The following is a 9,745-nucleotide window of genomic DNA, read 5'->3' on the forward strand; positions in this document are numbered from 1 at the left end:
CATATGAAGTTTACATGCGAATTAACACGGATAGAAAATCCCAACAAACAACAGTTGGGCAGAAAGCCCGCCAGGCTGATCACCTCGCCTGGTCGGAGGATCATCCTTTTCTTATGACTACTTAGTCATCAGTCTCCAAGTTGTAGTGCTCATCGTACAATCGATTAAAATTAGTACACTGTTTGGGTAACTGGACCAAAAACATCAGAGAAGATAGATAGATAGACTTTCATTTCACACCATTTATAAAGATGTTGCATTCTAAACAACAATAATTTGATTGCCCGGTTGCTGTGCCTTGGAAAGTAAGTAAAGTCGTTGGTCCTGTGCCTAATCTCTCTCCGGACTTGTCGCCGTCCTATTAGGTTCAGAGAGAAGAGGAACAGAGAGTGCACTTATGTTTGCGCACATACTTGTCTATTCTAGTTACACTGACTGGTCACCATGATCAAAATCAATTCGGTGATTTCATTAATTTGAAATACACAACAATGAAATACAATATTATCTCCCATTTTCCATTGACATAACAAATGAAGCTGAGACTGGAACATTGGTTACGTCACCCGTTCATCACAATAACCTATTTTACTTCAGTGAATCCATTATGCACTCGACTGATATGTATGTAGATAGGCACTGTAAACATCGCTCCATGTCAGTATGTAAGTCTGATATTGAAGTATTTAAATTAGAATGGAAATACAGCTTCTGTATTCGGATTCGTTGATTGCAATTTGAAATTTTATTACGAGTGAATTAAGTTGTGTTTTTGAATGAATGTGCCTAGTAACTTGGTAAAAGTTTTATGTGGTTTTGTTTATGGAATCTTTGTTTTTTTGACGATTTAGGTTTTTAGGCTTTGTTTGATAACTCTCTGCCCTGGAGCTGCATTCTGGAGGCACTCCGATATCATCGGGTGCCTACCTATCTCCGTCGTATAGTCGAGACTTATCTGACGGACAGATCCGTCATCTACCCCGGTTACCGAGGTGAGTGGAACCGGCGAGAGATGTCGCGCGGTGTTCCACAGGGATCGGTCCTGGGACCGCTCCTGTGGAACATAGGCTACGACTGGGTGCTGCGCACCGACCTCCCGAGCGGCGTCAGCGTGGTTTGCTACGCTGACGATACGCTGGTACTAGCACACGGGAGGTCGCACCAGGCGGCGGCCGACCTGATGATGAGAGCGGTTGCGATAGTCGTTGAAAGGATCCGGCAGCTGGGACTCGAGGTGGCGCTTCATAAGTCCGAGGCCATGTGCTTTTATGGCCGCGGGAATGCGCCACCTCCGGGTGGGTTCCAGATCATGGCAGGAGGGGTTTCCATCGGCGTCGAGGTGACGATGAAGTACCTGGGACTCGTCCTCGACAGTCGGTGGAAATTCGAGGAACATTTCCGACGTTTGGCTCCCAAGTTGGAACGGACGGGGGCTGCCCTAAAGCGGCTCCTACCCAACCTTGGGGGACCAAACGCCTCCTGCCGGAGGTTGTACGCGGGGATTGTGCGGTCCATGGCCCTCTATGGGGCCCCGGTATGGGCGCCAAATCTACGGCGACGACCAGCTCGTGCGCTGGTTTCATCCCAGAGGGTCATGGCCATTCGGATGATCCGTGGATACCGCACGATCTCCGGGGAGGCGGCTAACCTCCTTGCGGGATCACCGCCGTGGGATCTGGAGGCGAAAGTGCTCGCGCACGTATATAGCTTACGTGCGGAGGCGCATCGCCGGGGCGAAAGTCCACTGCCGCGCCAGATTAGTGCGTGGCGGGATGAGCTCCGGCGCGATCTCATGGCGGAATGGAAGCAACGACTATCGCAACCGAGGGCTGGGCTTGCTGTTATAGCAGCGGTAAGTCCCCTCTTTGAGGAGTGGCTAGAGAGGCGTCACGGCGTCCTCACCTACCGCCTGACGCAGGTGCTTACCGGACACGGAAGTTTCGGTAGGTTCCTGTTTCGGATTCGGCGGGAGGAAACGCCCGGGTGTCGGCATTGCGTGGATCACCCGGAGGACACGGTGGAGCATACAGTAGCGGTGTGCCCTGCATGGGCTGAGCACCGCCGTGTCCTTAGGGATGTGATCGGCGACGGTGACCTCTCGCGTCCGGCTTTGGTTCAGGCCATGATGCGGAGCGAGAGGGAATGGGACGCCGTCTCCTCCTTCTGCGAAGCAGTCATGCTAGCTAAGGAGGAGGCGGAGCGCGTGAGGGAACGATCCTCCTCACGCCCCAGCCGCCGCAGAAGACACTCCGGGCGTCGGGGATCGCGTGACGATCTCCGGCCACCGTAGGTGCGGGTCTGCGGACGGCGAGCAAGGGTAGCTCGCCGCCCGACCAGAACCAGACCTGTGCGTACGGCGCGTCGCGTTCCGCGCGCGTCTCAAAGAGCCAGACCACCACAGATGGGGCCCAGTAGGGCTGATGCCTGATCCGGAGCTGCGGACAACGTAAAAGGTTACCGGGGCTCCGGCTCAAAGCAGGAGAAGGAACGGGGTGGTTTTAGTCAGTAAGAGTCTGACACTCCCTCCCGCCTCACCCAAGGCGGGAGAAGTCATTGGATGATTTTCCCACCTCAAAAAAAAAAAAAAAAAAAAAAAAAAAAAGGCTTTGTTTGATATTGCTTACAGTGCGTTGCGTGCAATATTAGATACTTAGATTTCCCCAAGTTTATGATTCGGATCTTGCGATCTAAGTACTTATCATGCGATCTAAGCTTATCATTCACATTTGCGATAATGAGTCTAATCATGAAAAAAAATACATATATGATTAAAAATTAACATACTGTTTCCCCGTGTGTATAAGAGTCATACAATCCTAATTATATATATTTTTGCAAGTTAAATACGTTAAAAACTCGCTTCATTTCGTTTTGTTTATTTTCACTTACAACCCAATGAAAGATTTAAGCTTTTTTCGTCCCGTAATTAAAATTCATCAATATTGGAATGGCTCTCTGGTAAAGATTGTCAATTATTTATGTACGATGTTTAAAGCAGGTGTTCAATACATTTCGAAATGTTAATTGAGCGAATTAGTAAATAAGTGGTTATGTTTTTATCTCAGGAAGGCAGCTTAAAAGACCATTTTCTTTTTAGACATTGCACATTGATATCTGCCCGTCAATCACGCTGAAACTACCGAACGAATTTTGATGAAATTTGGTATACAGATAGGATGAGCTGACTTACGTGGTAAGATCTCGTGGAATAAAATAATGACTAGCTTCTGTCAGCGGCTTCGGCCGCGTTCTTGTGGCATAAAAGTATAGTAAGTCAGCTCATATCTTTCTGTACATCAAATGTCCTCAAAATCCGTTCAGTAGTTTCAGCTTTTTTTTAGTGAGGAAAATCATCCAATGTCTTCTCTTGCCAGGACAAGGGGAGAGGGAGTGTCAGAAACTTATTGACTAAAAACCACCCCGTTCCTTCTCCTACATGTCGACTCGGAGCCCCGGTAATCCGCAGTTCCGGACTAGGCATCAGTAGTTTCAGCTTGATTGACGGAGAAACATCCATACAAAAAACCTTTCACATTTTTATATTATTAGTTTGATAGAAAGCAAATCAAAACATTATAAGGATTTAACTGCTTTATGTAGATTTAAGAGATTGATAGCAATTTTAGTTCTTATTCCGAGCATGAGAAGGAAGTTAGTCACGTCAAGTGTAGCAGATGTTTGAACGACAGCATTACACTTTGATTTTGTTTGAAGTTGTTCTTAACGCGCTCTGTCACGAACCGACTTGTACATCGTTAACAATTTAACTACATAACATTTTAAGTCAATATTGTGTTACTAAATTAGTCAGTTTGTATTTTTTATTTATTTGTTATTAGTACCTATCTACACATGTCTATTAAAGGAATGAAAAAGAAAGTAAAAACTTATGATACATTAAAATTGAATAATATAGGAGTAGAACATAACACGTAAATTTTATTTATTATGTTGTATCTTAATATATCAATTGCCAATTGTAAGTAATTAAGCGACTTTATTAATTACTTAGTGACCATGCCAATAACCAAAGCATTTTTTTTATCAACTATTCTTACCCTTATAAAACCCTAAGATATTTTACCTACGCCACATTCCCGACGTAACTAGCGTATCAACAAACTAAATCTCCATTATCTATGTAGATTTAATGTGTTTAGCTCTTTTGAAGCGTCCCTAACCGAATCTTGTCTAAAAATAAATTCAAGGAAATTGTCTTCGAACACGACAACACAACAAATGCAAATTGGGAGATAGACCTCTATATGATCTACTCGGAATTTAATGCGGCATGAAATTACGTATTTACCTACTTACCTAGTCGATGGGAAAATTGGTTTCTACATCCCAATTGTCCATTCGATGCTGGAGCGATTGGCGTTTGACAGCCCTGAGTTTTCCGATGCGGGATTAGAAGTGGGATCAATACGATTGTACTAATCATTTGATCTGTTGTGTAATCAGATGCTGTGAGACGTTTGACTTTAGGTTTTGTTAAGTCTGGTATAGGTTGGTTTTGAAATTAGAACAAGAAAGTGATATATAAGCATTTTTTTTTCTTTCTTTTTTTTAAACGTTGTCCCGCTAGGCTTTTCTCTTGTATTGTAGGTGCGTTAACAAACATACAAGTTCACATGCACATGACACCCAGACCCGAAACAACATTTTGTGGATCACACAAATAGTTGCTCCGTGCGAAAATCGAATCCGCTACACGTTACACAGTAGCCAGTTGCCCAGCCACCACGCCAACCGTGCAGTCATTTGTACAAGCTTTGTTTGTCATTCCTCTTTTCCTGGTTTTAAATTATCTGTTGTTTATTATTACTCAAGAGTGTTCGGTTTCCTTATTACACCTCAATGTGTTTACACTGGTACAATGTGTAGTAGAAATTATTTTCACCTCAAGTTGGCTTACAGCTATTATCATCGATTTTTCCTCGTCATCAATCACGGTGCCCCACATAAAAATCGGTTACAATTAATAATTTATACCTCGTCGAGGAAGTAAGTAAAGAAAGTTCTTGGTTGTCAATTTTTTTCGTTTGGTTCCTTTGAAAAATTAGTAGTCATCAAAGGTTCGGAGGGGATCATAAATTTTAGGGTGGTACTTTCGTGATTTCATTCGCTTTCCCCTTAGAACACGGGGCGAATGCGATAAATTATACCCATCAATAATACCCAGGCAGGCTTGTGTCAACAACATTCTATACTGATGGTATTTGTTGCTATTTATTCAGGTACCGTTCGCAGCTGTGGTGTGACGTCATTACTCGTCTGAGCCGCTGATTGTCTTACGCACGATATGTAACCAGTTGTGTGGATGTCAATAGTGTATTATTTAGTTACGCATCGAATATTGTAGACAGCCGTCATACTTAGTACCTAAAGTTTGAAATAGGTACCATATAGTTAGGTAAATATATCTGTTTGAATTAGACATAATAACACTACTATACTAACCGATCATACAACTTCTATTCTTTATCACGGTAGTCAACTAAAAGTATTTTAGTTCCAGGAATCTCAGCAAATCCGTGACAATATGAAACTAAAAATAACTATTTACTTCGTCTCGATTCCGCAAGAGAAAGCAAAAATGATATCAAATATATAATAATATTTTTGGGAAACAATCACGTCTTCCCTGATTCTTAATCAACCGCACAAGAAGCAAAAACCGAAAAACGTATAATATGTCCGAATATCATACAATATCCTATCTAACCCGCATCCGTTGCGGATTCCTAAAAAAGGGAACAATGTTTATTACTTTACCCAAAATTAGTTTTCTTTTTTATTATACTCTACAATAAATAAACCTGCCAAAGTTAACTAAAACCCACTCGTCCTTTTTATTTGGGGAAAGAAAGCAGCCTTTTACCTTTGGGAATACCTTCTATGTTTAACGAGAAAACTGGTCGCGGATCGGTTTGAAAATTTTAAGTGTACATACCCCTTTCAGGGTTCAATCGAAATAACCACAAAACATTCGAATCTTATTACCGATTCCCGTCACACCGTCTCCATCAGCGGAGAGGTTGAAACGGGACATAGGTGGGTAGAGCCACTTTCGATGCGTATTCTGCTAACGTACGTGCAGGAATGGAGCAGTGATCGTATATGATTTCTGTTGAACGGAAGATTAATAATGCTACCTACTTATGTTTTTTTTTGTTCAGATTTTTGTTTGACGGTAATTTTTATCAATACATATTTCTTGTTCTGAGGGCATAGTATGAATTTGTTTTACGTTTAACGAGATCAAAATGAGATCGTGTTCGGCGCTCTGATTGGCCAGTTCGAATGAACCAACCAATCCTAGCGCTGCCGAACGTTCTTGTTTTGATTTTGCTAAACATAACGCAAACTCGTACTAAGGGTACTGTAGCAAGAGTACTAACGAAGTACATAAGTGAACGTAACACAGACTAGTATAGATACACAATAACAAGTCCTAAAAAAAATATCACAAAATGTAATCCGTAAAAAACAGATATTCTCAATGACTAACAATATGTTTGAGTAAGTAATACTACACAAAATTCTGTTTATTAATATGAACTACATAAAACTGGAACACTGACTTCAATTTACGTACCATAGGTTCTTACCTAAATACATGTAATTTTCGAAAGTTCTACTAAAGTACTAAAATTCAGGTTATAGAAAACCTAGGCACGTATATATTCACATTTGTGTGCTTGAAACACGAGTTTCCCTTGAAATATTGATAAGTAATACATATGAAACATTTTACTATACTAGAGTACGTAAATGGAAAATGTATTTGGGAAATTGGAATATTAGAACATAAGTACTAAACATAATGATATCGAAATAGTAGGTCACTTTTGAATATGATTCATACAAGGATTATTATTATTTATTTGTTTTGAAATATAAATAATTCAATGTTTGTCTTACAGTGTCACTTATATGCGCAAATGTAAACAATTAGGCTATTTTTTGCTTCATCAAATTGAGGAGTTGACATCAATATTATGTATTGAGATTGATCACACAAAGAGTTATTCCATGCAGGAATCGAACCCGCGACACGTTGCATGACAGCCAGTTGCCCAGCCACTGCGCCAACTGTCAAAATTATGTTTATATTGAGACGTCAACTCAACGAGTGACCTCTCAATATAATATAAAACACCAGTAGGTGTCCAAATCTGGACTATAGGCCTCCTCTACATAGTCTGAACTAAATTGCATTCCATGAAACAAAATTAACGACTTCTAACTTAATTCTTTAGCTATTTTTACTCTGGTCCTATTTCTTTACCTATTTCAACCATCCAACCAATAAATGCACATCACTCTGCAGGTACCTTTGAACTGCGTAAATACACACTCTTTGTTTACGCGATGCTAACATCTAAGCTGCATATACGTTCCATCAGCAAAGCTGGACCGAAGCCAGATAGTAAAGGAACTATAAGGCAACACTCCGCAGGATGAATAGAGAAATGCTTCATATAACTCTAAGTCAGAATTTTAGAAAAAATATTTAGAAAAACTTGGATTTTATCGTTGATTAAAATCAAAAACGTGTATCAACACACGTTCTGTTTGGTTTTATTTTGAACAAGTACCTTACTGTCGAGGCCTTAAAAAATCTTGTCTTGTCTTATTTTTTTATGGTATAAACTGGTAAACAAGCAGACGGATCACCTGATGGTAAGCAATTGCCGCCGCACATGGACACCCGAAACACCAGAGGCGTTACAAGTGCATTGCCGGCCTTTTAGGGATTAGGAATTTAAGGGTTGTTGGGGAATAGGGGATTAGGAAGATTGGCAAATTAGGTAATTAGGACTCCGGTAACCTCACTCACACAATAAAACACAATAATAACGTTGTTTCACGTCATAGCTCTCCCATATTTATATATTTTTATCCATCAAACTCATTACTCCTTATATTCTTAAAAATAATTGGTACACTCATACCTCAGTGATTTCTTTTTCTACCAAACGTTATTAAAAACTATAAAACGACCCTTGAACGAGTCCTTCATTACAACATTAATAACAGTCAAACGTTCAAGGCTGTTGTAGTGGGCGTGCTAATCTACTTGTGTGGGTAGACGTGATTAAACGACATCGTGTAAATATTTCATTAGAAAAAGGGCAAGAATCGCTTAGTTAGACTAATGGTAGTCGTAGGTCAATATGAAACGGTAGACGGGAAACGCATGCCTAACGAGATTCTAATTGATCAATACGCCGGTTTAAGCTGGTGGGATTTTGGACTATATTATCAGGCTAAGATTGTTCAGGAATGGTAGTAATTGAAACTTTTTGGATTACGTCATTTGGATTTAGATTTTAGTATAGGTAATCTTTATTATTTAACAACATTCATTAGCAACATTTTTAAATAAGCCTTTGGAAGGTCTATGTTCAGCGGTGGACTTCTTGGGGCTGATAATGTAACAGTTACTAATCTATAAATAATTTTAGATGTTAGTGACTCCTTTTTTTAGAGGGGGAAAATCATCCAATGACTTTTCCCGCCTAGGGCGAGGTGAGAGGGAGTGTAAGACTCTTCTTGACTAAATACCATCCCGTACCTTTTTTAGGGCGGAAAATCATCCAGTGACTTCTCCCGCCTTGGATGAGGCGGGAGGAAGTGTCAGACTCTTACTAACTAAATACTAAACCATTCCTACTCCTGCTTTTTGAGTCAGAGCTCCGGTAACCCGCTAGGCAGTCCGCAGCTCCGAGCCAGTGACTCCTAAAAGTACGGTTCACAGAAAGAAATCTGCGTTCCTGACACAATACTATAACAATTTTAGTTCACTTCACACAGAACTCATCGAATCTACATACAAGTATGTAAACACGATTTTAAAGTGGAAAATGTGTATTGAACAATAACCCTAGACTTTCCATGTTATTAAAACATTTCACGCATCGCCCCTCACTTTAGACTGGCTGTAGTGGAATCAATATATGCTTTTCGTATTCCCTATCACGTAGAATCAATTTAAGAACTCCTGCTGCGGGTCAACGGATATTTATGAAGATAACTTCGATTTATAGAGATTGCTTTGCGTTCTTTACACCGCTGAGCAAAGTTATGGCACAGCGGAGTTGCCTTAAGTGTTCGATAGGAAATCTAACCGCAAATGAGTGTTGAGGTTTTATTTCAAAGGAATTTAGAGCTTACCTTGTGGGTTGTAAAGTTTTAAATGGTTTTGGTCAATGATTAAGAATTCTGGTAGTGTAGTTCGATCATGAATAAAGTCTAGTGAGCCTACGTTTAATATCACTTTGTTTGAAAATGCTGATTTCTAATTTTCTCCGGTATCTTGGGTGCGTTAACAAACATACTATAAGATCATATACACACCGATCGACGCCCAGACCCGAAACAACAATTTGTGGATCACACTAAGAGTTGTTCCGTGCGGGATTCGGAATACGGGATCCCACTACCGCGCCAACCGTGCAACAGCAAATACATGAAACATATCAAACTCAAAACCTTATTTTTTGTATATCTTTATTTATTTGGAGGCTTATGATTATTAAATAACATTGTCAGCCCCATCGTAGCTCGTACATAGAGATACATACATCCTTAAAACTTATTTGTTTTTTACTAAAATCAAAGTATTTGTAAAGAGTAACTTAATGTGCTATCCTTATACACTTCTTCCAGCAAAAGAAAGTAATACATTTTTGTCTGTGTTTAACTGGCAGCTTGCAATTTATAGACATCTGCAACT

This window comes from Spodoptera frugiperda, chromosome 2 (genome assembly GCF_023101765.2).
Source record: "Spodoptera frugiperda isolate SF20-4 chromosome 2, AGI-APGP_CSIRO_Sfru_2.0, whole genome shotgun sequence".
NCBI classification, from domain to species: Eukaryota; Metazoa; Arthropoda; class Insecta; order Lepidoptera; family Noctuidae; genus Spodoptera; species Spodoptera frugiperda.